The sequence below is a fragment of the Macaca fascicularis genome, chromosome 2, assembly GCF_037993035.2.
Source record: "Macaca fascicularis isolate 582-1 chromosome 2, T2T-MFA8v1.1".
Taxonomy (NCBI): domain Eukaryota; kingdom Metazoa; phylum Chordata; class Mammalia; order Primates; family Cercopithecidae; genus Macaca; species Macaca fascicularis.
The window spans coordinates 44,058,950-44,086,565 of NC_088376.1; the positions used below are offsets into that span (position 1 = coordinate 44,058,950).

General features: G+C 48.0%; 1 protein-coding gene across 3 annotated transcripts in view; it reads left to right on the plus strand.

Moving 5' to 3' along the window:
* Positions 1-2,568: 2,568 nt before the first annotated feature.
* Positions 2,569-27,616, plus strand: part of PXYLP1 (2-phosphoxylose phosphatase 1) — a 66,783-nt gene continuing 41,735 nt past the window's right edge. The window contains exon 1 of one of the 3 annotated variants that reach the window (XM_045386871.3): positions 2,569-2,640. The gene's annotated coding sequence lies outside the window, so the exon portion shown is untranslated. Of the gene's footprint in view, positions 2,641-2,985; positions 3,164-3,558; positions 3,686-27,616 lie in introns of those variants that run through there. The other 2 variants (XM_045386872.3, XM_065540003.2) reach the window with 2 other exon arrangements.

Below are 27,616 nucleotides of genomic sequence, written 5' to 3' on the forward strand. Positions count from 1 at the left end.
AAGAAAGAAAGAAATCTGCCTATTTCACCACTCTGCTTTCCTCTGTCAGCTGCAGTCTCTGGCACAGTCTCCCCAGGTGCTGGCCAGATGGTCCCCAGCTGTGTCAGGCTGCCATCCTACCTCTTCAGCAACCACGGAGGAAAGAGATTTAATGGGAATAATGGTCTTGAGAGGCTTCCCCATATCTATTTTCCCTGTAGGAAGCTTTTCTTTTTCCTTCCCTGTAGCCCCTTTCTCCATTAAGGCTCGGTGGGTACCACTCAGAACTCAGAGTCCACAGGAAGAGGGAGGAGATGCCTCCTCTAGAACGGAAGGTAGCATAGACATCCTCAGGGAACTGGGAAGGTGAGGGAAAGAAACAGGACATGAGTCTAGGAAGTGTATGATGTCTGATTCCATGAGGACCTGAGGCCATCCCTATACCAAGTGTGGACCTAGCGAAGGGGGTGGTACAAAGACACAGATATCAGATAGGTTAAGGAGGAAACTGAAAGCAGAGAGGGCCTGTGTTTTATCTCTGGGCTGAGACTCTGCCCCCACAGTATGCCCTGCGCCATCAAGCAAAGCGCTGGTGTGGCAAATTTTGCAGAGAAATGGCTAGAGATGGTGTCCTGAGTTACCTTTAGTCCCCTTGTGACAGAGAAGGGATCCAGGAGTGCCCACATGCTCCATGCAGAGGGTGACAGTGTGTCCACGAGTGAACCCAGCTGCCATGGAGTCACAGAGGCTGACAGCACCAGCATGGACATGTGGCCCAATCCTGCAAACAAAGCCAGGTCCAAGACTAGTTGCAATCGCTGGCAGAGAAGCTGATTTTCTGCTAGAACTAGAGCTGTGAGGCTGTGAGCCTGGATCTGCCAGGGTCTCATGTGCGCATGAAAGCATAGCTCATGTGGAAGAAAGCAAAGCTGACAGGGGGAGTCCCTGAGACCCTGGGACTAAAGCCAGGCCTGAAGCAGACAGGCTCTTCATGTACACAGCCCATCAACCTTTTGTGGTTTAAGCTAGTGTGAATTGGGTTGTCTTTTACAGCAGAAAGCACCTTGACTAACCCATGTAGAGAAGAGGGTGACAGTGTGAGCTAAGCAGTAGAGCCTGGAATCGGTGACAGGACAATCAGAAGGGGGAGAGGAGACATTGTTGGGTGGGCTGGGGTGGGCTTCTGTGGGGGCCAGGTGGGAGAGTTGGGGGTGATGCTAAAGGGGACAGTGAAAAGATTTCATGCTCATGGATTGGGAGAGGCTGTCAGTATTCAGGGCAGAAAGAAGGCCCAGGATAGCGCCGCATCGGGGGAATACCAGAGGGGGACAGGCAGCGAGTCAGGTACTGACGAGCCATTAAGGCACCTGATGAAGAAGGCATGCCCGGTGGCTGAGAGAATGGCGAAACCATGGGGATAAATGGAGTTGGGAGCTTAGAAGAGGTAAAATTTGGTGCCAGACGTGGTAACTTGAGGCGGAAAGTTCTAAGAAAAAAACCGGAGGGTAGGGGGAAATATGGCTAACATATCCGGGCCAAGTGTGTGGATTTGAGAGTCATCAATAAAGGAGAGAAAGCAGAGGTCAAGGGATAAGATCCTCCCAAAAGTGCACCTTAAAGGTATATAGCAGCAAATTCGAATCCGTATCTATTTTGCCTGAGGCTAGTTGTGCTAGGTCACACAGCTGTAGACCTCGAGCTGACAGCGAAGGCCTCTCTGACAATCGCTGTTGGTCGTTTCATCTCCCACAGAGAAATCTGGTGGGAATCTCCACCAGCTGGTACCTAAGATTTGCAATAAATGACCCACAAATACTGATCAAACCAAATACAACCGTGCGCCTATCAGATGTCTAACGGGGCGTTACAGGCAGCCCTCAAGTGCTCTGAGGCTCTTCAGCAGCTGCTCCAAGGAAGCCGCGGGCCGGGAGCAGGTGGGAAGGGCGACTGCGCAGGGCCGCGACCTCCCTGGGTCCCTGCAGGCAGTTGGAGACGGAGCAGCAGCGAGGACTAGAGCAACACAAGGCCGGATGTGTTCTGAGCCGGAAGAGAAGTGTGGGATAGGCCGAAAGGGGTGGGTGGTTGGGGGTGACAGTTTGGGTCTACGTGGCAGCAGGCTGACTCCAGACGCTCGCGCCCACCCGGCAATAGGATCAGCGGCGCCGGGGCAGGCACGTGGCCCCAAAGCACCCACACCAGGGCCCGGGCCGGCCAGGGCTGTGTTCCTGGGCCTTGGCGCGCGTCCGTAGGTCGGGAGTTGTGAAGCGCGCAGGGGCCCCGCGCGTCTGTGGTCGTGGTCCCCGCGCGCTTGGCGTGTCCGTGCCCGTGGCTTTGCACGCCGAGGGCTCTGCAGACTGACCAGTCTCTCGGGGCTGTGTTGGGCCTCCCAGAGGCAACGTCTTCCAGCAACCCCGCGCGGTCGCCCCCACCCAGTCTCACGGCAACACCGCCTCCAGGGCGGAGCTCCGGGGCGCCTGGTGCTGGGCGGGCCGAGCTGAGCCGGGGCACGGCGGGGTCGGCAGGGGGCGCTGCCGGGCCCCGCGACTTGCCCGGTGGCCGGTGCGTGCCGCCCTCGCCTCCCCTAGCGCCGGGAGGAGCTGGCGGCGAGCGCCGAGCCGGGCGCGCAGCGGCGGAGCTGGGGCCGGCCTGGGACCATGGGCGGTGAGTGCGGCGCGGGCCTGGGCCGGGGCGGTTGCCGTTGGGGCTGAGCAGCGCAGAAGCTCGAGGCGGGTGGGCATCCGGGGTCCGGGGTTGGAAGACTGACGGGGTACCCCTAACTCGCCAGTGGGAGAGGGGCGGGAAGGCTGGGGGCGCTTCGAAGCGTCGGGTCTGAATCCCGCGACTAAGCCTCCTCCTTTATTCCCCCGCTCGCCCCAGAGCCTAGAACTTGCGCCCTCTCTGCTGCCACTCCCCCCGTGCGCCCGGTGTCCCAGCCCCAGCGCCCGCCCCGTAGCCCCCTCTCCCAGCGCTGGCGCCGTCTCACGCCCGCTGCGAACCCCCGGCTCTGTCTCCAAGCCCTCGTCCCCTGCAGCCCCGCACTGTCCCGCGGAGCCCGCCTCAACCTCGCCCCTGCCCCTTCAGCCCTCTCCCGCACGGACCCCGCACTCCCGCCGCCGGATTCCAGCCGAGATTCAAGCTCCCAGGATACCCCTTCCCGGGTGGTCCTGAGCCGGCTGGTCTCCAGGTAAGCAGGCGGCCGCAACTTCGCGGCCTTTCCCGGAGACGGGGCTGGCTCCTTTTGGCAGCCACCTGCAGCCTGACGCCTCCGGGAGTCCCGGGCCTGGCCGCGGGGCAGCCCGAGTGCAGGTTAACATTCCTGGATGCGCAGGTTAGGACCATGTGGTGTAGACCCACGACGTTGCTTTTGCTGGTGAACTTGCATATGTCCTGATCTTTTAAATAAGCTGGGTTTGTCACACACACACACACACACACACACACACACACACACACACACACAGAATGGATTTGCTTAGGGTAGGTTGCCTGCACACACACACACACACACACACACACACACAGAGACAGAGAGAGAGAGAGAGAGAGAGAGAGAGAGAGAGAGAGAGAGAGAGAGAGAGAGAGAATATGAATGGATTTGCTTAGGGTAGGTTGCCTGCTTTGCAGCCGCAGCTGCCTTTTAAATTGTACCTGTGGATGGTAAAGGATTCGCGGTGCAGGACGTGGAGCCATATTTCCCGCTTCGGCTGTGAGTTCAGCGATTGCGAGGGGGCTCTGTGGGAGAGTGAGGTTATCACCGCCTGGCCAGCCAGTGTCTTTGTGGGAAGGCAGGGATCCTTTGTAAGCATTCAACAAGTAAAATTAGGAGAGAGGTGGAATCAGATCGAGCTGTGAATGGGCAAGTGTAGGGGGGTGGATGGGGGATCGGAGAGTGCTCCACAAATGGGTTCGTTTGTTGATATTTGCAGAAGGCCCGTGGGTGTGAAGCTGGCAGTGCGGGGCGCGACCGCGGTCGGGCTTGGCAACAACTTACCCTCCTCAGAGGTGTTGGTGCCCAATCGGGACATTTGTGGGAAGGGGGATTATAGCAGATGGATCAAAAAGCCTCAGGCGCGGTGGCCCACGCCTGTAATCCCAGCACTTTGGGAGGCCGAGGCGGGCGGATCACCAGAGGTCGGGAGTTCGAGACTAGCCTGACCAACATAGAAACCCTGTCTCTACTAAAAATACAAAATTAGCCGGGCGTGGTGGCGCATGCCTGTAATCCCAGCTACTCGGGAGGCTGAGACGGGAGAATCGCTTGAACCCGGGAGGCGGAGGTTGCAGTGAGCCGAGATCTCGCCATTGCACTCCAGCCTGGGCAGTAAGAGCAAAACAACGTCTAAAACAAACAAACAAAAAACCCTCGTGGTCCCTGGAGAGAGGTGGAGATGCATGGGACAGCCTGAAAGCCAGTATATGAATCTGCTCCATCCTTTCTCCTGGCTTTCATTAAGTCCTGGATTAAATTAATTGCTTGTCTCAGAGAAAGGATGTGTAGGGGAAACTTCTCTGTTAGGGATTGGCTCCTGACCAGCCCACCCTCACTGATGTGTTGGGAGGCTGCGTTTGGGCACCAGGAACAGCGTGGGCCACCTGGTCTTTGGAGCACAGCACTCTGAGTGTTTGTGGAACTGCAATATCTGTAACTCTTTTTTCTGTTGATCAGCTTGAATAGTAATTAGCTCAATCTTACTTCACTATTTGTTAGATAAGTAGCCCAAGGACACACTGGGGCTCAGTAGGGTCTCTCTGACTGTCCAGAAATTCCTGTGGGCTTCTCCTTGGCCCTCCCTACACCGCTCTGTGATGAGTCACTGTCAGATGCCTCACTGTGCAGGAGCATCTTCAGGGATGGGTGGAACCATCTCTGGGGCCCCAGGTCCCTGCCTGGTCTCCCCCCCTCCCTCGGCCCCATCTACCACATGGGGTACTCAGTGTTTGTGAGAAAAAAAAATGGATGCCCCGTGAATTAGTCTGAGTTCACAACCAATATCTTCTACACTTTGCTACGCTGTGCATTCAAAATGTTACCCTTAAATTCAGCAGTTTTTGTTTTTGTTTTTTTAAAATGTGTCATATCACTAGAGACAAACTCATTTTTGCGTGTGTTTGGGGCAGGGAGTGCGATCTACACATCAGGCTCTGATGGTGGGTCATTAACCTCAGTGGGGACTCCAGGATTTCTATGAAGAAAATCAGTTGTCTTCATTCAAGAATTGGGGTGGGTGGTGGTGGGCACCCTTGGGAGCTACTAAGTTTGTCTGCTGAGGGTTGAGCCCACCACAGCTTCACCTAGAGTGCCCAGAGCTGTAGTCCCAGTCCCCTTTAACATTTGCTATCCCTGCCCACTGATGGAGGAAGCTCCCGGGGAGACAGGGTACCACTTGCAGAGCCCCACAGGTGTTGCTTCCTGTGGCGGGCTGGGAGTGCCTCTTCTTGCACATTCCTGGCTCTATGGCTTGCAGCTGTATTGGTGGGAGGGAGGTTGGTGTTTTGAGCCAGTGCTTTGGTCTCTTGGAGGTGGCTATGACCCACTGGCAGATGGGGCAAGGTCCAGCTCTTAGGTGTCTGTCAAAGGCCAGCCCCAGGCAGTACAGCCAAGTGCTGAGGGGGTGGGAACACTTCATGTCCCCCTTTTTTTTGGGGAATCTGGAAAGGGCTAAAATTGACTCTACCACTTGACTGTGGAAGCCTGCACTGCCCCTGGCTGTCACGAACTTATCTTTCTTACCCAGATTGTCTCTGTCTTCAGATCTGGCTCAGAATTCCTGCAGCTGGTGAAAATCTGTTTTGTAGAAGAGGTTTAATTAATGCCTGCAGTCTGCAAGTGAGAGAAAGGGAGGAGAAGGAGAAAGAGACTACTATCTAGAGGTGGGTGGGAGAAAGGATGGGAGAATGTTCAAGGTCCTGAAAATTCATAGGGGGAGATTTCGGCCCCAGAACCTGTCCCTGGACAAGGTTCCTGGTTGGTGGATAAGGAAGTGTGCCCACATTCCAGTGTAGGGGTTATCAGTTAGGAGCAAAGTCACTGAGATAGGAAAAATGGACCCATGGGAATCTGAAATCCATTTGCTGGGCCCATCAGTCTGGTTTTGAGAAGGCCTTGAAAGCCAGCTGAGACTTGGGCTTAGCACAGTAGGAGAGCACTGAGCTGTTTGAAGTTTTTGAATGAGGTGTGTGCCCTTTTGGAAATAATGGTTTGAGCAAGATTGATCTGGGGTTTGGCCTGGGAAGCCACTTTACCATGGCTTAATTTATAGGCCCTGAGCTGTAGCCCCAGACCCCTTCGACATCCCCCATTTTCCAATGGAGGAAGTTCCTAGGGAGACAGGGTGCCACTTGGAGAGCCCTCCTGGCCGCTTCAAATTACGACCATCTCACCTGAGGCGCTGAGGAGAGAGTCTAGGTAATTGACAAAAGGAGCAGTGGCTTGGAAGGTCTGTGCACCTGTACTTAGGAGGTGAAGAAGAGGGGGCAGCTTTCTAGTAGGATGGTGGGCCTTTTGACAGAAGCATCTCCCAGGGACTCTTCTTGAACCTGCTGCGCAGCCTTGCAGGTGAGCGAGGGCCCATTGGAGCCTCTCAACCTGGAGATGCTGCATGGCAGCCACGAGGAGGCACCCGTGAACCCAGAATGAATTTCAGGCTCTGCTCTGACTCCAAAAGGTAGGAGGGCCCTAGCCAACTAACACCTAACTGAACCACAGACTCTGGCCTGTTTATCCTCCACCCTCAACACTGGCAGGCTTCTCTGACCCTTCTTGGACTTTGGCTGGGGAAGCCACTGGCTTCTGGAAAAAGTTCAATCTGCAGTGATAGCAGGAACAATCTCAGGAGTGTGGAAGAAGTTAATGATTAAAAGGCATAGAAGAAGAACTGGATGGCAGCTTGGGGAGTAGTTCCTGCAGTCAGGAGGCAGCCATCACCTCATCCCCTTGGCCAAGTCATCTGTGCATGCATCTGCCCCTCCCTCCATCAGTGGAACTCCCTCTGAGTTGTGTACTCTGGGGAGGAGGAGAGTTTGGGGGAACTCAAACATCTAGTAGTAGAGACTGTAGTAACTTTAAAATTCTCTTTGTATTTGCAAAATCATTTCCCCAATTTACACATTCATGTTTCAGTTTACAGGGCATCCTTTTGTCACCTGCTTGCCACCCTTTCTGCCCCCGGGCTTGACCAACTTCCTTAGAAAGAGCTGTAATCAATAGCATATTAATTAAAAAGCATATTAAGATGAAAATGATTGCACCTGGTTTTGATACTTCCACTCCCCTTTCCTCCTCCACTTCTGTTTGTGGTTACAGCCATCATTTACATTAAAGTTACAAATCATTTTGAATACTATTTGTCCCACCCCTCAATTATTCAGGGACATGTGTCTTTCCAACCAACAAAACCACAGCTTGCTTTCCTAGGCTTACCTCATTCTTGGATCCAACACCAACCTTCAGGCCTTCAGAGATATAGCAGTATCATTTTGAACTTTTTAACTGTAAAATAAAATGAAGCTCTTACTTGCTAAGTTTGTCCTCTGCAGACATAGGAGAATCTAGTTAGAATTAAACATTTACTGTCTGGTTAAGGCTTTATGCTTCTAAAATGAAAGTGGCAGTTGAATTACCGTAAAGTTAGTAAAGTTGTAGCATGAATTTTTGGAAGCTCAAATAGTAATGGAAGGACTTACAGAAACTATTAAGCTTGAATATCATTAAAACATGGAGAGATATAAATATGAACCTTGTCCATGATCTCATTTGATCCAGTAAGCCTGCGATCTGCTTAGAGATGGGAAGATGGGACCTTGGGATTGTTAAAAGGCTTCCTCTAGAATTTAGATCCCTTAAGCAGAGAAATACTATGTAAACCTAGATATTCCTGCCCACAGTTGCTTGATAACTGGATGTGGTTATATAGTTTTTTGATAATTGTAGGTGGTCCTATTCTTAGGGGTGAAAGTAAGTATTGGTTTTCTCTAAAATTTTCTACAAGTCAAACAAACAAAAACTGTATATGTAGTATCCAGAAACCTGGACGGACTTTTCAAGGTTTGTGGATGTCAGCGGTTCTCTGTTGATGACTTCCTAATACTAGAGTACCTGAGTTGGTTGTGTATGCAGCACAGTGCAGTGATTGAGTGTGTACCTTCAGAGGCCAAATTGACTTTAAACCCTGGATCTACCATTACTAGCGATATACCCTTGAGCAAGTTACTTCTCTGGGCCAGTTTCCTTATTTGTAAAATTTGGGTGGTGATAATAATACCTACTTCATGGTACTGTTGTGAAACTGAAATATAATAATACATGATGAGGGCTTAGAAAAGCACCTACCACATGGTACATGCTTTAAAAATGTTAGCTGCTATTCCTATTCATTCGTTTCTTAAAATTACCTTTTAGGCGCCAAATGACTGCACTGAGATGATGGATACAGGATGATGGTCTCTGTCCTCATGGAACAGAGGACATTATACTTCAGTTTGTGGTGAAGGATGTGAACGGTGGTGCAGACTGATTTCCAGTCACTTGCTCACTTACAGCCATGAGAGGCTGTGAAAGGGCTGACCATGGGGTGGTGACCTTGCCAGCTCTTTGAAACAGGCACTCATTTTGACTTGTCTGTGTCTGACACATGCTGGTTGTTTTAACTGTCACTCTTGGCCACAGGTTGTTAGTGGGAAGCATGATAAGAGATCCTAGATCTGTTTATTCACCTGGTTTTGCCAGCACTATTTTTGGTCCTGGTTGACAGAATGCTGCCCTGGCTACTATTTTGGACTGGACTGGCTCTTCAGCAGCCCCAGAAACCTTTGGTACTATCAGAGACCCAGTTATCTTAGCAAGAAATGGCACAGCTGCTCCTGAGAGCAGGTAGGGGACTAGCCAGAGGCAGGAAGCCAGAACACCGCATTTCCTGTGTCTGCTGTAGCTAGAAACTTCTTGACCCAAAGAAACTATGTCGACGGGCATGGGTTTGCTAACTGGTGCTGGAAAGAGAAGTCCTTCCTCCTCAGACCTCGCTTTGCTTGCTCTGTGCATCCTACAGAGAGGCCCCAGCATGGCAGCCTGCCCGACTAGCACCTGCCATCACGGAGCTGGCACAGCCTCCAGCAATGGGCTGTCGACCAGAAAATCCTTCTGTGATTGCTGCTTCAGGAACTCGAGTGCTTCTCTGCCTCGTTTGAGCGTGATTAGCCCAGCTTGTACTCTACATACACTGGAATACTTCATACCGATAAGTCAGCAGTCAGATTGGAAAACCAGTCATCAGTTATCTTAGTGGCAACCAGCTTATTTTTATTTATTTTTAACTACGGTTGACCCTTGAACAACTCGGGGGTTAGGAGCACTGATGGCGCCCCGCCATGGCCCCCCACAGTTGAAAATCCAAGTATAACTTTTAAATCCCCAGCATCGTAACTATACATAGCCTACTCAGCCAGAAGCCTTATTGATAATGTAGTCAGTTAACACATATTTTGTATGTTGTATGTATTATATGCTGTATTCTCACAATAAGCTAGAGAAAAGAAAATGTTATTAAGAAAATCATAAGGAAGAGAAAACATTTCCTATTCATTAAGTGGAAGTGGATCATCATAAAGGTTTCATCCTCATTGTCTTCACATTGAGTAGGCTGAGAAGGAGGAAGAGGAGGGGTTGGTCTTGCTGTCTCCAGGGTGGCAGAGGTGGAAGAGAACCTACATGTAAGTCGTCCTGCTCAGTTCAAATCCATGTTGTTCAAGGGTAGACCTATGTCCTGGAATTTTAAATGAAGTTTTGTCTTAAAAAAAAAAACAACAAGGCCGGGCGCGGTGGCTCAAGCCTGTAATCCCAGCACTTTGGGAGGCCGAGACGGGCGGATCACGAGGTCAGGAGATCGAGACCATCCTGGCTAACACGGTGAAACCCCGTCTCTACTAAAAAGTACAAAAAACTAGCCGGGCGAGGTGGCTGGCGCCTGTAGTCCCAGCTACTCGGGAGGCTGAGCCAGGAGAATGGCGTAAACCCGGGAGGCGGAGCTTGCAGTGAGCAGAGATCCGGCCACCGCACTCCAGCCTGGGTGACAGAGCGAGACTCCGTCTCAAAAAAAAAAAAAAAAAAAAAAAACTTGCCCCACACTTGTAAAACAAAGAAACAGCAGACAATGCCAATCTTACGTATGTAGGGAGAATTAAGATAAAAGGGGGAAAACCCTTTCTCTGTTTTACAAATGGCTCCCCAGGTGCTCTGACTTCTCTGGTCGTGATCAGCTCTTGAATTCCCAGACTGGAACCTCTTTTGTCGCCCATTTGTCTGTCTCCGTTGCAGTTCCTAATGGAAACACAGACCTGAAAAATCAAAGCTTGGGCATTTATGGTCGAAGGTCGTGGCATGGATGGTTGATTTTTTTGGCTCTGTCTTCAAAGTGAAAAATCACCATCATCTTCGAGAAAGAAAGTATATTTTGGGAGGTGGCTAGCGTCAGCAGGCAGGAAGATCTAAGCAAACCTGTCTCATCCTCAGTTCACATAATTTCTAGCATTGCTAAGTTAGCAGCGTATGATTTTTTTCTCCTGTTGTGCATCTTGCTCTAATGACTGCTGATTATCTTGAAACAGCTGCATTAATTGATGGTGTTTAACGACTCGACTTACACTAAGTAATCGCAGTTGGCTTGGCTGAGGATCTCGAGTTCTTTTTACTTGCTTTTTAGCTTGAGAAGTGTTTATTTACTGTGTGTGCCAAATGCCAGAAGGGGAGTTGGGAACGCCTCACCTCAGTGCCGGCCCACTGCCCAGTGCTCACACTGTCCTGGGACATCATGTGCCACCACAGCATCCGTTCCCAGTGTATTCTGATTGTCTGCTCATGGGCCTGTCTTCCAGCTTGATAGGGAGCCCCTAGAAAGCAGGGGCCATACCCAGCTCATCTCTAAAGCTTTGGCCTGTAGCACAAGGACTGGCATGAAACAGGGCTCAATAAAAGTTGGATGAATGAATGGTGAGTGGTTGCAAAACATATCAGTTATGAAAGTGTCCGGCTGAAAGTAGCAGGAAGCCCTGCCTCAGTGGCGTAAGCAAATAGGGGTTTGTTTTTGTCATGTAACAAAATGCATGAAGATAGGTGATTGCTGGTGTTGGTTTCAGCAGCTGACATCTGTCTGTACTGACACTTGTGTTACTCTCTTGGCCTTTACTTCATGATGGCAAAAAACACCAGCAGACCAGACTTCCCCTGACATTTCATGGCCAGAACTGTATCACATGGGCTGCCCCCAGTTAAACGGGCCATGTGAGTATGTAGCGGGGCACACTGAGGAAGGCTCACTGCTTAAACAAACCAAGTATGTTTAATAGTTCAAATATGGTAGGCATTCACTTTTCGCTCACACACAGTCCAAAATGGCCGTTTCTGATTGGGGCTCTCCTCCAAAAGGAGATTCAGGGACTCAGGCTCTCAAGGCTGCCATGCTCGTTTGCCTCAGTCAGCTGAAGAGGAAGGAACATGGAGGATGGTGTGTGGGAGGGTTTTGTGGGCCAGGCTCAGAGGTGCTGAACTAGTAGCCCTGACATTCCACTGGCCAGGGCTCAGTCACATGAGCATACCTTCCGAGGGGAGGAAATGTGGTCCAGCCACATGCCCAGGAGGGAGAGGAGATGGGTATCACAATTAGCTGGCAGTCTCTGCTACACTGTCTGCCCCCTCCCCCTCAAAAACTCAGGATTCTCTTAGCAAGAAAGAATGAGTGGATATTGAGGGGCAAGTGGGGGTGTTTTCTTTAGAAGGAAATGCTGTACTAAGAGGCTCCAGCCAAGAGTCGTCTTCATTCCCAGGAGATCATCTGTTCTATATCCCTGCTTCTGTTCCTACCTTTGGGAACTGGGCCAGATGACTCAGTAGGACAGTGGGAGGCCCTCATTATCCCCCTGTCTTGACACAGGGCATGTTCTTAACAGCTTTGTGGGAATGTGTCCTAGTTGATTCACATCAGCAGTAGGAGGTTACCCCAGAGGAAATGGTCTTCAGTCCCCCAAGGCCAGACGAGCCTATGAGAGCTCCTTTTTTTCAAGTACCCCTGCCCACCCAACCTTCCAAAGCTTCTCTTCCTCTCTAGCCCCCGCCCCAGCCCACATCTGGAGAGGAGGAGAGGACACAGCAAAGAGTGACCTGATTCCCCTGTAATTCATTAAAAAGTGTTTTCCCACTACTTCCTGCTAGTTTTCCTCAGTAGTAATTGATGAGTGATATATTGATATACTGGGGTGTAGTGCTTTATTCTTGTTTAGTTTGTTGTAGGTTTCTGTGATGGGGCTACTCCATCCACAGCATTCTTCCTGGTGCTCACTTTTCCTTTTTCCCACCCTCCCTCCTTTCCCCTACACACCTGTTGAGCACTGTTGCTTGCTCTGCTGTCTGTCCACCCAGCCCTGGGGAAGGCGGGCAAGGAAGCTGACATGAGTCTGTCGTGTTGATGAGTAGAGTGGGAGGGGTAGGCTCTGAGGGCTGTGGTTGCTCAGTATTGGAGGATGTCACCCAGCTTTGGGGTCAGGGAAGGCTTCCAGGGGGTGGTGCTTGAGCTGAGTTTAAGGATAAACAGAAGTTAACCAGGTCAAGAAGGCATCTGGGCCAAGAAAGTGGAATGGGCGTAGACATTGAGTTATGAGAAGGGGGAACAGCAAATCAACTGTGCCAGAGTTGGGCGGGATGGTGTGGCCATTCACCCGTCCAACACTGCTGTGCCATGGGGCTTGGCCTTACAGGGTCTTGCAGGTAGAAAAGGACCAGCCCCTGTGGAACTCATGGGCTGGCTGTGAGAGGGGATGAGTCTGCAGAGGAGTTTGGGCCAGAATCTGAGCAGGGCTTGGCTGCTGTCCCAGACTGTGCTCTAAAGGGTCTGCTGCTGGAGGCTGAGTAGGAGAGGTGCCCCATCACTTGTGCCATCACCTCTTGTGCCCCATCCCTCTGTGTCTGATTCTTGATTGGTCCTTTGCCCGGGCATTACTCAGGCTATAAAAATAGAGGCTGGCACCAGAACTCCAGCATGTAGTTGGTGAAGAAAGCTGAAGTTGTCATTACATATCAAGATACTTGCCAGGGAGATTTTTGATGGAGCACTTTCTTGGATCCCTGAGGATGAGGTTCTAAAGTTGGTTTATAGTTTTTTTCTCCCATGGACTGATACCAATGCTTCTGGCCACTCACTTGGGATATGTACTGGTTGTGCTTGTTACTCACCCCTGCCCCAGGCTCATACATGCCCTCAGGGACACATTGCAAAGAATACTCAACCCTGAAATCCACCAAATGAGGGCTCACCTTGCCACAGATTGGCCTGATTAGAGGGGCTGAGTCCTCTCCATGGGGCCCAGTGGAGGCTGGCGTGCAGTCCATCAGGTATTCGTGTCCCATATAAGGCAGGACACCCTGGGCCGAAAAAGGAACTTTCAGCACTGCCTGAGAAGGTAAGGGTTCTGATAGCTCTGTGCTTTCTTTCCCTAAGGAAATGAGGGCTGAGCCAGGGTTTAGCAAAGCTGTCAGCTGCCTTGATTGTGATGAATGGTTCCAAGCGTGGTTTCCTTCGTTCTCCCTCCCAGCCCTGTTTATTAAGGTGGACTAGAGACAGTGCTGGCTGGGTGGGGCACAGAGAGATGAACCATCATGCTAGTCTAAGCCAAGGGCTGAACGAACTGCACTTTGCTTCAAGGTGGGTTAATCTATATTCGTGGACAGAGACTGAATAGTTTGATGCTGTTTATTGGGTGCCTTCTTGGTCCAAGTGCCGCAGGGAATGCAAATAATAATGAGAAGGAAATCATGACTGTCTTATGTTTTCCAGGATGGATCTCATCTAATCCCCTCCATGTCCCCTGAGGCAGGCAGCAATATTACACTCTACTAGAATAGAAGCTCCATGAGGGCAGGAATTTGGGGCTGGTTTGGTCACTTTGAATCGCCAGCTTCTGTAACTATCCTTGGCATAGAGCAGATGCTCAGTAAATATCTGAATGAATGAATGAATGAATTACCATTTGCAGGTGAGGACACTGCAGCTCAGAGAGATTAAATACCTTGCCCAAGCTGTTAAGTGGTAGAGTAAAAGGCCTGGTCTCAGTGCCAGGGAGGGACCATGAGCTGTGACTTGGGGACCCCAACCCTACTGCCCCTGGAATGAGGGCTACTTCTAGGATAGCAGTGTAGGAGGGCCGGAGCCTGCCTGGTCTGGTCGTCTGAACACAGCACAATCCTGGCAAAACCCACCAGTTGTATGATGATAGAACCGCAAGCGCCCAAATGTCAGGACCCGGGGGTTGGAGGGTGTCTTCCTGCTGCCAGTGCCATGCTGTAACTCAGGGGTGGGGTGATATGCAGGCTGTATCTATCAGCAGCTTGAGAGTGACATTTCAAGAATACCACCTTCATCCGGTCAGGCGTGTGCTGAGAAACTTTCAGTGGCTCCCTACTCCTACAGGAACGTAGTCTGGCTCCAGCCCTCCTCCACCCTGTTCACTGATGAGTCACTGCATAAGGCCTGTCATCCACAGTACAGTGGCATGGGGGTGGGCTTTGCAGCCTGCCTCTGTAACATTTATCCTCACATCAGGCACGCCCACTGACATCCTCCCTGCCTTTTAGTTCAGCACAGTTTCTGCCTCTTTCATGCAGCCATCTCACTGATCATCCCGGCGCAGAGTCCCCCACCCCTCAGGTGCCTGTAGCCTTTGTCTGGCTGTACCGTGCATTTCCTAAGGATGTTCTTGGAACCCTGGGTTCTGCAGGTAGATGGGGCTGCTGCTAAGTGGGGCACAAGGCTCCTCCCAATCCACCTAAGCACCTCGACTGCTACCTGAATTCCACATCAGATTCCATGTTGTGATGAGTTTTGAAAGAGGATAGTGTTTTAAAACCACTGGCCTCTGTAATTTATCATGTGCCTGCCCTGTGAAATACTGTTTAACTGCATTGTTTAAAAGTAATTTAAATATGTTTTACAGTACTCCTTTTTTCTGATTTTTAAAAGTAATACAAGTTTGTTTTAAGAAAATTTAGAAAACGCAGAAATATATGTGAGAAAATAAGCCTGCCAGGATTCCTACTTACTTAAGGAGTGCTGAGCCAATCTTCTGTCTTGTAATTTGTTTGTTTTAAAGAAAATTTAGATTACTTGTCAGTGCAGCTATAACCACTCATAATATTTAGGACACATTTTCTCTTTTTCTCTTTTTAATGTTTTTCCTTTTTTTTTTTTTTTGTTACTTTTACAAATAGCAATTATTTAAATTCATTTTTTTAAATAGCACAGGTTCAAATTCTAAAGTGTACAATAAAAAGTCTTGCTCCCACCCCTGCTTCAAGCCATTCAGCCCAGCCGGTACATGCTGTATTGTAGCTTGTCTTTTTGACTTAACAATATAATGTTTTCCTCTGTCATTACTAACCTTTTTTTGTTTGTTTGTTATTTGTACCCAACATACTATAAAATCAAAGCATTAAAATATATGAGTAAATATGGAAAGTTCTTCCTGCTTCACAATAGAGATGACACTGTTAATTTGAGCAGCCATCTCCTGCTAGACCTTTTTCTGTAAATTTGTTTTTCGAAAATTTACATATATATGTTGGGATATGCGAGCGTTGGTTTTACCTAAGTGAGATTACACTGTATCTAGCATGCTGCTACTTTTGTTTTCTGTCTTTTGTTTTTAACTTGGCAATATTTCTTGGAGGTTTGTCTGTCCACACCTAAGCCCACTTCTTTCTTTTTTTAAGACTGAATCGTGTTCCATTGTTTGGACAAACTGTGATTTTCCAACTCTTTCCCTATGGATGAACATTTCAGTTATTTTCACATTTTTATAATGACTCCTAATGCTGCTTTGTACATAGGTGGTAACATTTTTGTAGGATAGAAACCTGGAATACAAATGCTTGGGGCAAAAGATGTGCATGTTTATTGTTTTGATGGAGACCACCATTTCCCCTTCACAGATACCATTCTAATTAATCCTCTTACCAGCAGTGTATGAAAGAACTCACCCCCCTGAGACTAACTAACATTCAAGAGAGGTGAGAGGTGAATTTTTTTTTGGCCAATCTGAAAGGTAAGAAATGCCACTAACTCCTTTTTTTTCTTTTTTTTTGAGACGGAGTTTTGCACTTTCGTGCAGGCTGGAGTGAAGTGGTGCAATCTTGGCTCACTGCATCCTCCGCCCCCGGGGTTCAAGCGATTCTCCTGCCTCAGCCTCCCAAGTAGCTGAGATTATAGGTGCCTGCCACCAAGCCAGCTAATTTTTGTATTTTTAGTAGAGACAGGAGTCTCTACTAAATATAGCCTTGCCATGTTGGCCAGGCTGATCTCGAACTCCTGACTTCAGGTAATCCACCCGCCTCAGCCTCCCAAAGTGCTATGATTACAGGTGTAAGCCACCACACCTGGCCATCAGCTCATTTTTAAATGTATATGTATTTCTATCCTGGTTTTCCAAACATATACATAACTATACACATTGATTAGAATCATGCCATACCTTGTTCTCTATCCTTTTTTCCTTTTATATTAGGTCAGGGACTTTTTATCTGGTCATCGCATTCTCTCCAAAAGCTCAGTTGTTCCGGGTTGCTGGCCTGTTGAGCTATTGCAGATAACCTGGAGTGTTTTTTATTTTAGTTTATTTATGTCCTTGATCTTCAAAGATCCTGGGAATGACAAGTCATAGAAAAGAAAGCAGAAGAAATACGTCCTGCAGAGAATTGGCACAAGAAGTGTCCAGTAGACAAGCACCAAATGAAAATCAGAATTAGATATTTGCTCAGGGGCTCATCACTTAGGTATTTGGGAGGGAGGTCCCTAAAATATCACCATGAGCTCTCGTTATATATGGATATTGTATACTCTGTATTATATGTTAAGCTTGACCTGTTCCATGCGTTCTGCTATGAAAAGTACACAGCTTTGCTGTTGTTGTTTGGATAGAGAGATTATGATGGTTTCAGAGCATTTAATGTCAGTGGAAACATCCAAGAGTCAGTGTGGTGTGATGGAAATAGCATTGAACTGGAAAGTCAGGAGAGCTGGCTTCAGACTCTAGTTCTTCCCCCGACTGACCAAGTAAACCTGGAGAAGACGCTTAACCTTTTGGGTCACCTGCGGTCTGTGTGGCAAGGATGACCTGGGTGTAATGGATTTGGAAAGCTTGGTGGAGGATAGGCTAGCAGTTAGAGGTCAATTCCAGCTTAACATTAAAAGAGAGCTCTCTAAGAATTGGCACTTTCTAATAATGAGACTGGCTGTATGCTGCCAGTTTTCAGAAATGTTCTGACAGGCGGTCAGTCAGCTCTCTGCAAACAGACAGACACTATTCCTACTGTCATGTCGCTTAGGGTCAGTCGCAGGAGACAGCCAGCTAGCCAGGAATTTCCCCATGGTCGTATGATTACATAATGACAGTGCTGAGAAGTGTCATGGAGGAGAAACACCAGGTGACTTGAGAGTGTGAGACAGGGTGCTAAACAAGGTGGGCGAGTTGAAGGGCAGCCTCTCTGAGAAAGTGATCTTGGAGCTGGGATCCAGGGCATGGTCAGCAGTCAACAAGGTGAGAAAGTGAAGGCACAGAGGAAAGGCAGCATGCTGGCTGGAGGCAGGTGGAGGGATTGCTACTGGCTGTAGTGAGTCTCTCCTCCATTCATTCATCTGTTCATTCATACATCCATTCACTCTCTCCACAAATATCGGTTAAGCACCTGCTCTGGACCAGGCAGTGTTCTTGGCCCTGGGGATACACGTATAGGGAGCAAGACTGACAAAGTTCCCAGCCTCATGGAGCTCAGTGTTGCCACATAGCAAATCATTCCCAAACTTGGTGCCTTAAAACAGCCATCATTTTACACTTATCCTCATAGTCTGGAGGTAGACCGGGCCCAGCCAGCTGTTTCTCATGCATGTGTCTCACACAGTTATTCAGGCAGTAACTGGTCTCATTCTCTGTGTTTTTGAGCACTTCAGCCTTGGCTTCAAACCCACTACCTGTCTCAGCTCACCAGATTCCTCCCGGAAAGGCAGTCCAGTGGCCTTGTGTGCTGGCTCCAGCATGCTCCTTGGGGTCTTACCTCCCTCCCCTGCCTCAGGCAGCTCCAAGAGTAACAGCTTTCTCCACCTCAGGTTCATTCTTGGGGAATAGGAGTGATGCCCTTTTGTCATTCCAGGCACCTGCCTAGCTGACCCAGGCCTGAAGTCCCCAGTGAGCAAGGCTCTTCTGTGGGGCTGAGAGATATCTGGGTCCGGGGGAGGCATAGTGTGAGGGCTTGAGGTGAGGCTGCGCTGGTAGTGGTAGAGGGCTTGAGGTGGGGCCATGGAGGCCATGGGCAGTATTTGGTTGACATCCCTGGAGCATTACAGGAAACCCCTAAAAGACCAGAGATCTGATGACTCCCTAACGGGAAGATTACAGAAGATAGTCCTTCTTGGAAAACAAGATTTGTATTACATTTTAAAATTAATCCGTTAGAATGATTTGTCTTATAAAACAAGGCTTTCAGGTATGTCCCTGAAATGCACGTGTCCTCTAGGATTACTTGATCTCTAACTTAAAGGGAGGAAGCATGGATGTCCATCTGATTCTATCAGTTATTTTATCACAATCAGTGATATGGCAGTCTGTGGTTCATTATCACAGAGTTGGTGCCCACAGTCAATGTTCTATAACCAAGAGTTCGCATTCTACAACAAACAGTCCCACCACTGCAATTTCCTACAACACACAACAGTGCCCAAGCAGTACCTCCATGGGCCTTGTAAGAGAACTACAAAAACAAACCTCTAAATATTACAGTATAGCTTTTTGCCCTATTTGATAGACATATTAAGTAAGAAACTCCATCTAGAAATTTGATAATACAGAATAAGTACTTGCTCAGTTAGCTGCAGTTTGTGGAAACTGGTGTGTAAATAAGGATCATGGCCACCCCCCATTGCTTTTCATTCTCAAAATTACTTGTGTCAACCACTTTTGCTCCCAAATTTCTCATTAAGTTACATCAACCTGGAGTTACGTGTTTCATTACAACTTTTAGCTAAGCTGAATCAAAGCTTTGGAGCTTTTAAGAGTTTTGGTTTTGTTGTTGTTGTTTTATTTTGTTTTTGAGATGGAGTCCCACTCTGTCACCCAGGCTGGATTGCAGTGGCGCAATGTTGGCTCACTGCAACCTCCACCTCCCGGGTTCAAGCAATTCTCCTGCCTCAGTCTCCCAAGTTGCTGGAACTACAGGTGCTCACCACCATGCCCAGCTAATTTTTGTGTGTGTGTGGCATTTTTAGTAGAGACAGATTTTCACCGTGTTAGTCAGGCTGGTCTCAAACTCCTGACCTCAAATGACCCACCTGCCCTGGCCTCAAAGTGCTGGGATTACAGGAGTAAGCCACTGAGCCCGGCCCCTTAAGAGTCTTATTACCTACTTTATTAGTGGGGAGCTGGGACTCTATGCAGTTCAGATTTCCTCCAAAGCTAAATGTCATAATTGTAGGTAACAGTGCCCTTAGCTCTATTTTTGTTCTAGGTGTCACTTTATGAGTGCAAAGGAGCTATATATATATATATATATATATATATATATATATATATGTGTGTGTGTATATATATGTGTGTGTATATATATATGGAGAGAGAGAGATAGTGTGTGTGTGTGTGTGTGTGTGTGTGTGTGTGTGTGTGTGTGTGTGTGTCTTGAGAGCTTGTTTTGGGATCTGAGTCAGAGAATCCTTGGATCTCAGCACATGGAGGGCTCCAAAAGGTCACCCACATCAGCCTCTCTATAGCATCACCAGCAGTGGCGACATACGCTTGGCCACCTCCATGGGCAGGAGGGCTCATTCTATACTGACACTGTCAACCTCCCACTAAGTGGGACAGCTGTGTTCTCAGACTTACTTCTAAGGACATAAAGTTCATGCCCACTGGCACTGGCAGTGATAACGAGCTACAGGGTTCCTGGTGCCCCACTACTCTTCATGAATGAGTCATAGAATGACCTGCCAGTGAGTACAGGGTCTTGCCAAAGCTCTGTAGGTAAGTGTGATCCCAGCCCAAAAAGGCCTCATTGGGCAAAACGCCTCTCAGTGGCATACGTGAGTGCTCCACGCGTCCATGAGTCTGTGTGTCCATCCAGAGCAAAATCCCATTCCTAGATAATACTGTTAACACAGAAATGCAGGCCTTGGTAACCTGTGCTTTCAGGTGTGCCTGATTTACATTGCACAGCTATGAGTCTCAGGACTTTGTAAGCCTTTTTTTTTTCCTTTATAAGTTTGACTTTTATCATTCAAGCCTTTATTGTATGCCACTTGCACTTCCAGTCTTGCAGCCTGCCTGTTTAATCCTCTCGTGCTTTCTTTGACATTTTAAGAAACTTTTAATTGACATACTTTGCTTGCAAAATTTTTTTAAAAACAGATATATTTTTTAAGTGGCTTTGTGGTGAGTAAAATCATGCCAACTGCATGTTCTCCTTTCTTTATTGAGGTACTTAGAGCTGCTCTTGACATTCTAAAATAATAATGCCAGTCTCAGATGTAACTACTTTGAAACTTAAGAAAGAGCAAAGCAGTAACGTTGGATGGAACACAGACTTGTTCCAAAATGTCAAACAAACGATAATAATAACTGAAGAGTACATAAAAGTGAAAATCCTGGCTTGATGAATTAGTTATTTGAGTCTGTTCTGGCCCTGAGAAATGATCAGATGCCTTGACAAGTTTATCCTTTGTAGAGCTGGGGAAAAAAAACCTCAAAGGAGAGAGTGGTTAGAACATGTAGTTCACAAAAGAAAAAAAAAAGTTTACTATTTCAAGGATTTAAAAATACTAAATCTGCAGATTATCAGCCTCAAATCCTTGTAGGAAAAAAATGGCAGGTAAATAATTAATGCTGCCTATTTTAAAAACATGTAAAATATGAAACAAAAGGTCTGTTAGTGGAACACGTACAGTCCGTAGGCTGCAGGAGGCTGCTCTGCTGTTTGTCACTGCTGAATTACACCTGAGCAAACCAGCACTGATGTTTTTTAAACATATAATTATGACTGTATGTGTTTTGATTACTGGATTTGAAAAGTTCTGGTACTGTCATCAGATGACTGTGTTTGAGAATACTCTTTCAGAATAATTGTGCATGTTGTCACACCTTCTCCAGTTGTGAGTTGTTGCAAACATCCCCTTGCTCACTTATTCCTAACAGAGCCCTGACTCTATTCAGGCCTCTGCCCATTCTATCCCTGCATGGGCCTCTGCCAGGAGATGCATCTTGATTGGTTCCACCCAGTCGTTGTGTCCATTCCCAGTGTCAGTGATTGGTTTGGGTGTGGGCACGTGACACACGTCAGCCAGTGAGATGCGATGGGCAGCCTGGGGGAGGGGTTTCTGGGGAAGGCTTCTTTGCTGCTAGTAGAGATGAACAGAGTTATCCCTTCTGCCTTCGCCCATGGCTGAGTGTGGCTGTGATGCCTGGCAGTGTGGCTGCCAGCTTGCGACCCTGAGAGAAGCCAGCCTAGTAAGAGGACAGACATGGAAAGCTCTTGGCTTCCAATTGATGCTTGGAGTTGCTGAATCAACTAGCCTTGGAGCTGCTGTCCTAATACTATGGCTTGTCATGTGAGAATGTGGATGAGTCTCTTTGCTTGCTAGGGTTTTCTGTTATCTGCAGCCAAGCCATCTTTATAGATACATGAATTATTTAAGTAAAGCAAAAACTAAAGTGCAAAAAGAAGAAAGGTGACCACGACAGTGTCTCATATCATATCTAAGAGTGGCATTCAGCCTGGTCAGTGATGAGATTTTCTGCCTAATGCAGCTTGTGAACGCCTGAGCACTTGCTCATTACACCTCCAGAAGGGAGCCCCATGAAGAGTGCCAGCGTTCTGCTAACAGCAAGTTCTAGATCGGATATTGGTTTGTCTGCTTAAACAGAAGTGAAATAACAATGGATTAAAATGCTGTGAGATTAATTTCTGTCTCCCAAAACGATTTGAGCTGGAAGGAAATCAAGGAGTGGGTGGCCTTACCCCTTGGGGACATCTAGGGTCCTTCTCTGTCATCCACTAGGATGTTGCTTCCATCTGCATGGTGAAAGTTGCTCCTCATCATGTCAGTGTTTCAGAGCCTGGAATAGGAGAAAAAAGGTCAGGATGGGCTGGGGCAGGCAGCCTCCTTTTGATCTGGAATGGCCCTATTATGTCCAATCACGACTCATTGGAAGAACTTCATCACATCACTACAACCAGTTACAAGGGAGTCTAGGAAATATTCTCTTTAGCTGGATGGTCATGTATCCAGCTAAAATCCAGAGGGCTCTGTTCATAAGAGGAAGGAAGGAATAGACACCTGTGGCAATTAGAATATAGTGTGTCTGCTACAGTGAAGAAGAACGTGACAAGGGCAGATTGCTGGGTACCATTCTGAATGTGAAGCAAGGGTTTCAGCCACGCAGGCCAGCCTCCCTGAGCAGCTTGGGGCCTTTTGCCCCTCTGACCTGCCCTGGCCTCTCTTCAGGTCAACCAAGGGGTTTGAAGCAGATGATATTTAAAACCTCTTCAAACTCTGACTTTCTCTGGCATGGTCCAGTGGAGATTCTATTTCTAGAGTTGGGGAGAGGGAACAAAGACAAGGGAGAAGTAGGGTAAGTAGCTCACATGTGGCTGGTGGGTATTAAAAAAACCATCAGCAAAATCACTGCTAATACTTACTGAGAGCTTATCAGAGGCTAGGCACTGTACTGTGTTCCTTACATATCTTAACCCCGTGAGTCCCTCCCTACACAACCTATGAAATGGGCCCCATGATTGTTCTCACTTCGTAGATGGGGAAACTGTGGCTCATTCTCAGGTAGAGCAGGGCTCTAGACCCAGCCAACTAACCCTTGGGCCCATGCACTTAACAACCTATTGTGGGTATGACTGGGAAATGAGGTGGGATTTGTGGGGTGTGGCCAGATCATAACAGGTCCTTAAAGCAGGGCAAAGAACATTGGTTTTGGTGCTGCCCTTTATTCAGGGCCTGCTTCAGGATCAATCTGCAGCACTGATCAGCACACCCCCTGTGTGAGTCTATTTTGTGTTGTAAAGGAATACCCAAGACTGGGTAATTTAAAAAGAAAAGTAATTTATTTGGTTCACAGTTATGCAGGCTGTAAGATGCGTAGTGCCAACATCTGCTTCTGCTGAGGCCTCAGGAAGCTTACAGTCATGGTGGAAGGCAAAGGGGAAGCCAGCGTATCACATGGTGAGAACACGAGCAAGAGACAGAAGAGGAGGTCCCAGGCTGCTTATAACCAGCTCTCACATGAACTAACAGAGCTAGAGCTCACTCACCACCAAGAGGACAGCACCAAGCCATTCACGAGGGATCCACTCCCATGACCCAAACACCTCCCACTAGGCCCCACCTACGGCACTGGGGATCACACGTCAACATGAGATTTGGAGGAGACACACATCCAAACCATATCACCACCTCAGCTCCCCACTGGCTCCCCCCACAGCCAAGAGGTGGCTGTTGCCACTCCACATCACATCCGGGCATGACAGTGACACAGGTCAAATCACCCCTCACCACCCTAGGGTAGAAGACAGGCTGCTTTTCAGGAGGACACCCCCAGGTGAGAGAGGTGCCTGGAGGGTCTGTAGTGCGGCAACGTGCAGAATGTTCCAGGGGAGCCACGCCTCATGACTGTTAAATATCCTTCAATATGTTGCCCCTGCTGAGAGGGGCAGGGAGGCCTCTGGGCCTGCTCCTGTCCAGTATTCCCCAAGGAGGCCAGGTGCTGGGAGGAGATAGGACCCTGGCCCTAGAAAATAAGGGCAGGTCCATGAAGTGGGCCTGTCTTTCAAGCTGGCCTGCCTGGTAGAGCGGATCCTGCAATCAGACCCCTCTTCCGGCTCCATCCTGCAGCTCAGTCAGCTTAGTGTCCAGAGGGCACTCCAGGGAGGGAGTGAGAATCAGTGAGTGCGTTGTCTGGTCCCACTGATGGTAGGACACCTTGAGATGAGTGGGGAAGCTGGCCTGGGTAGAGGGCTGTGGGTGCTGGGCCAGGCAAGCCCTCCCCTTGGAGAAGCAGACCCAGACATGGCAGGGGCGCCCCAGCTCCACCTGTGTGGCCTCTGGGCAGCCGGCTTTCTCTAGACACAACACTTCCCTGCGTGTATCAATGTTCGATGTATCATCTCCCTTCTCTGGCTCCTTTTACAACCCAATACTTCCCCACCACTTTTAACACCATCCCTTGAGTTCATTCTGTTTTCCTAAAATTCAGTCACAGATGCACCAACACCAAACTGCTCTTCGAGATCGAGTTCCGGCATTGCCACTTCAGAAGACCAATCTGCCGTATCCTAGCCTGGATGCAGTCTTCTTTCCTCCTGACAGCACGGGTTTGATAGAGCCCAGTGATCTGTGTACTCCCTACTTCCCTCTCCAGACTCTACACTTCTTTTTTTAAAAAAAAAAACTTCTTGAAACTTTTCTGAAAAAAACAACACCTTTAACTTCCAACATACACAGAAGCAGAGAGGGGCAGATAATGAACCCTCAAGGATCTGTCACCCTGCTTCAACTATTGTCACCATATTGCCAATCTTATTTCATCTATTCCCCTTGACCTTTTTATCTCCTCTGGAATATATAGATAATATATATATATAACTAATATATATAATCTATATTATATCTAACACATAATATGTATAACTAATATATTAGCTATGTATATTATATATAATATATAAATTATAAATATATATATAATTTTTTTTGGGGGGTGAAGTTTCTCCTTGTCACCCAGGCTGGAATGCATGGCACGATCTCACCTCACAGCAACCTCCACCTCCGGGGCTCAAGCGATTCTCATGCCTCAGCCTCCTGAATATCTGGGAGTACAAGTGTATACCACCATGCCCGGCTAATTTTTTGTATTTTTAGTAGAGATGTGGTTTTGCTATGTTGGCCAGGCTGGTCTTGAACTCCTGTCCTCAAGTGATCTGCCTGCCACAGCCTCCCAAAGTACTGGGATTACAGGCGTGAGCCACCACTCCCGGCCCCTCTGGAATATTTTAAAGCAAGTCCTGGGTCTTGTATCATTTCTCCCATAAATACTTCAGTGCCTTTCAGCTGGGACCCTCCATATGACAAAAATTGTGTCCTGTATCCTGTGTCCTGTGTTCTTACCACTTAGAATAGTGCCTGGCACCTACTGGCTCTCAGGAAATGTTATCTTGAATTGACAGAATGAATGAATGAGTGCGTGAACTGGCTTCAGCTTTTAGAAATGAGCCTGCAAATTAAGTGGAGAACTCTGGAATGTGAATAACTGCTGTGAACTCACAGCCCCTTCATCCCAGGTGCCTTCCTGAGGTTTCCAGGAGGCTCTGGAATCTGCCCATCTTCATCAGACTTCAAGGCTGATTTTTCTTAGGCAAGCATCTTTGATTTTGCAATTAAACTCCATTTTGATGTGACCTTGGAGAGGGAGAACTATTAAGATATAGCTTTTACCTTTGCTTGACTCATATTTTGTTCACAATTGCAGACTTGAAGGGTTTTTTTTTTTAAATTATAGTGCTGTATTTACTTAGGCCAAAATGATTCTGACCAAAAAAATCAACGTGTAGAATCTATCTGAAGCATTTTCTTTAATACTATATTTCTATTCTTGGTAATGGTATTTTAACTGCACAAATGAAAGGTAATTGTACATTTTCTTTCTAGCAGTTGTGGTCATGTTTAAAACCTTAAATTCTGTGTGCTTTGAAGGAGAGCCTGGACCAGAGTTTATCACTAGATGTGGTGTTTTCAGCTCTTACAAGGTAAAAAATAGGCCAAGGCTTGGGCTCTGGAACTCTCTGGTGGTAGAATAGTAGCTTGTAAAAATGCCTTTGACATGTTCTTTTTTTCCTTTTAATTCAGAAATGGTATTCATCATAATGTAATGGGAACTGCTTATTAACTAGTACTATATTTCAAAATTGTATTCTAAAATCTTTTCTTTCACAGCTCAAACTTGTAATAAGGTTGAATTGAATTAGCTGGGTTTTCTGTTTTTTGTTTTGTTCTTCTGTTTCATCACGAATTCAGAGTAATAATTCAATTTCTAGGTTTAAGATATTTTTACCATTAGCCGGGCGTGGCAGCGGGTGCCTGTAGTCCCAGCTACTTGGGAGGCAAAGGCAGGAGAATGGCATGAACCTGGGAGGCGGAGCTTGCAGTGAGCCGAGATGGTGCCACTGCACTCCAGCCTGGGCAACAGAGTGAGACTCCGTCTAAAAAAAAAAAAATTAAAAAAAAAAAATATTTTTACCACATGGGTTTAGCACAGGGAACTGGAGGTGTGCCCAACAGACATGTGATGACTGACAGCTATTTTATGTTCAACCTGGACATAAACAGTCATTTACACAGAAGTATTTGTGTGAATTGGATTTGGTCATGATGCGATATTGAGCCAAGAGCATCTTTTCCACAGAAGATGATGGGACTTGAGAGATGTTTGGAGATTAGAAGATGTGGGAGCTGTAATCCCATAACATCTCACCCTGCCGATGCAGCAGGGACTCTTCCTGTGGATCTTATTTTTAGGGCTGTGAGCAAGCAGGCTGTGGGGGTTCTGCTCTGGGCTCAGAATCCTGACTGTCGCCTGGCATGACTTGTATGACTCTCACCGGGTGTCTTGAGGAGCTGCCGTAGACCCCAGGGGTAGACGCAGAACTCCTATGGAAAGAAGTGCAGGAAGATGGCAGGAAGGAAACCAAGGACTGCGTGACTTCTTGAGTGGCTGCAGGAGCCTCCTACCTACGTGGGGATGGAAAGGGGGAAAGGGAGCTCTGGAAAACTCAGGCTAGAGATTGGACCACAGTGCCAGAAAGAGCCAGTTGACTGGTGCCTCATCCTCTTGGGGTGGGGCCCAACAGAAGCTGAGGCAGATGTTCCAGGCTGGAAAACCTAGGGCAAGGCAGGGACACAACAGCTGAGTCAGCCCCGGGGAAGGCTAACAGTGGCAGAGGAGCCATGAACATGGTTGCAGACATGGCTGCCTACCCTGATGGATGGGATGGGGCCAGTGAGTAGGGGAGGGGCCAGTGGCCAGGATTTGAAAGCAGAGCCACAGCATGGAGCAGAAGCAATAGTTGAGGGAAAAGGGTGAATGCTTATGTTTAGATTGTGGTATAGGTGTCTGTGTGATTCTTCCAGAGTGTGGAAGTCAGGCATAGTACATATCTGCTCAACAGCAGGCTTCTGCCTGTTATGAGATTTGCTCCCCACCACCACCTGCTCTTTTGTCTCTTATCCTCAGTCTTATTTAAAAAGCAGGATCCTGCAGCTCAGAGAAGGGTAGCCAGTTGTCCAGACACACAGAAAATAAGCAGCAGAGCGAGGAATTGAACACAGATCTGCCCATCTCCGGAGCCTCGTTATCATCATTATTTAGCCATTTTAAAAAACCAAGACTAAAGTATAGTCATTATCTTCAAGTTTTCAAGTGAAATGGGCTCCAAAAGAAGGCATGTGTTTATCCTGGGGTTTGGTGTTCCTCTGGCCAGGCTGTGTACCTACCCCTAGGGCTGTGATCACACCAGACTAGTCCCTAGCACAAGTAGAAATAACCAAAATGCTGACCATGG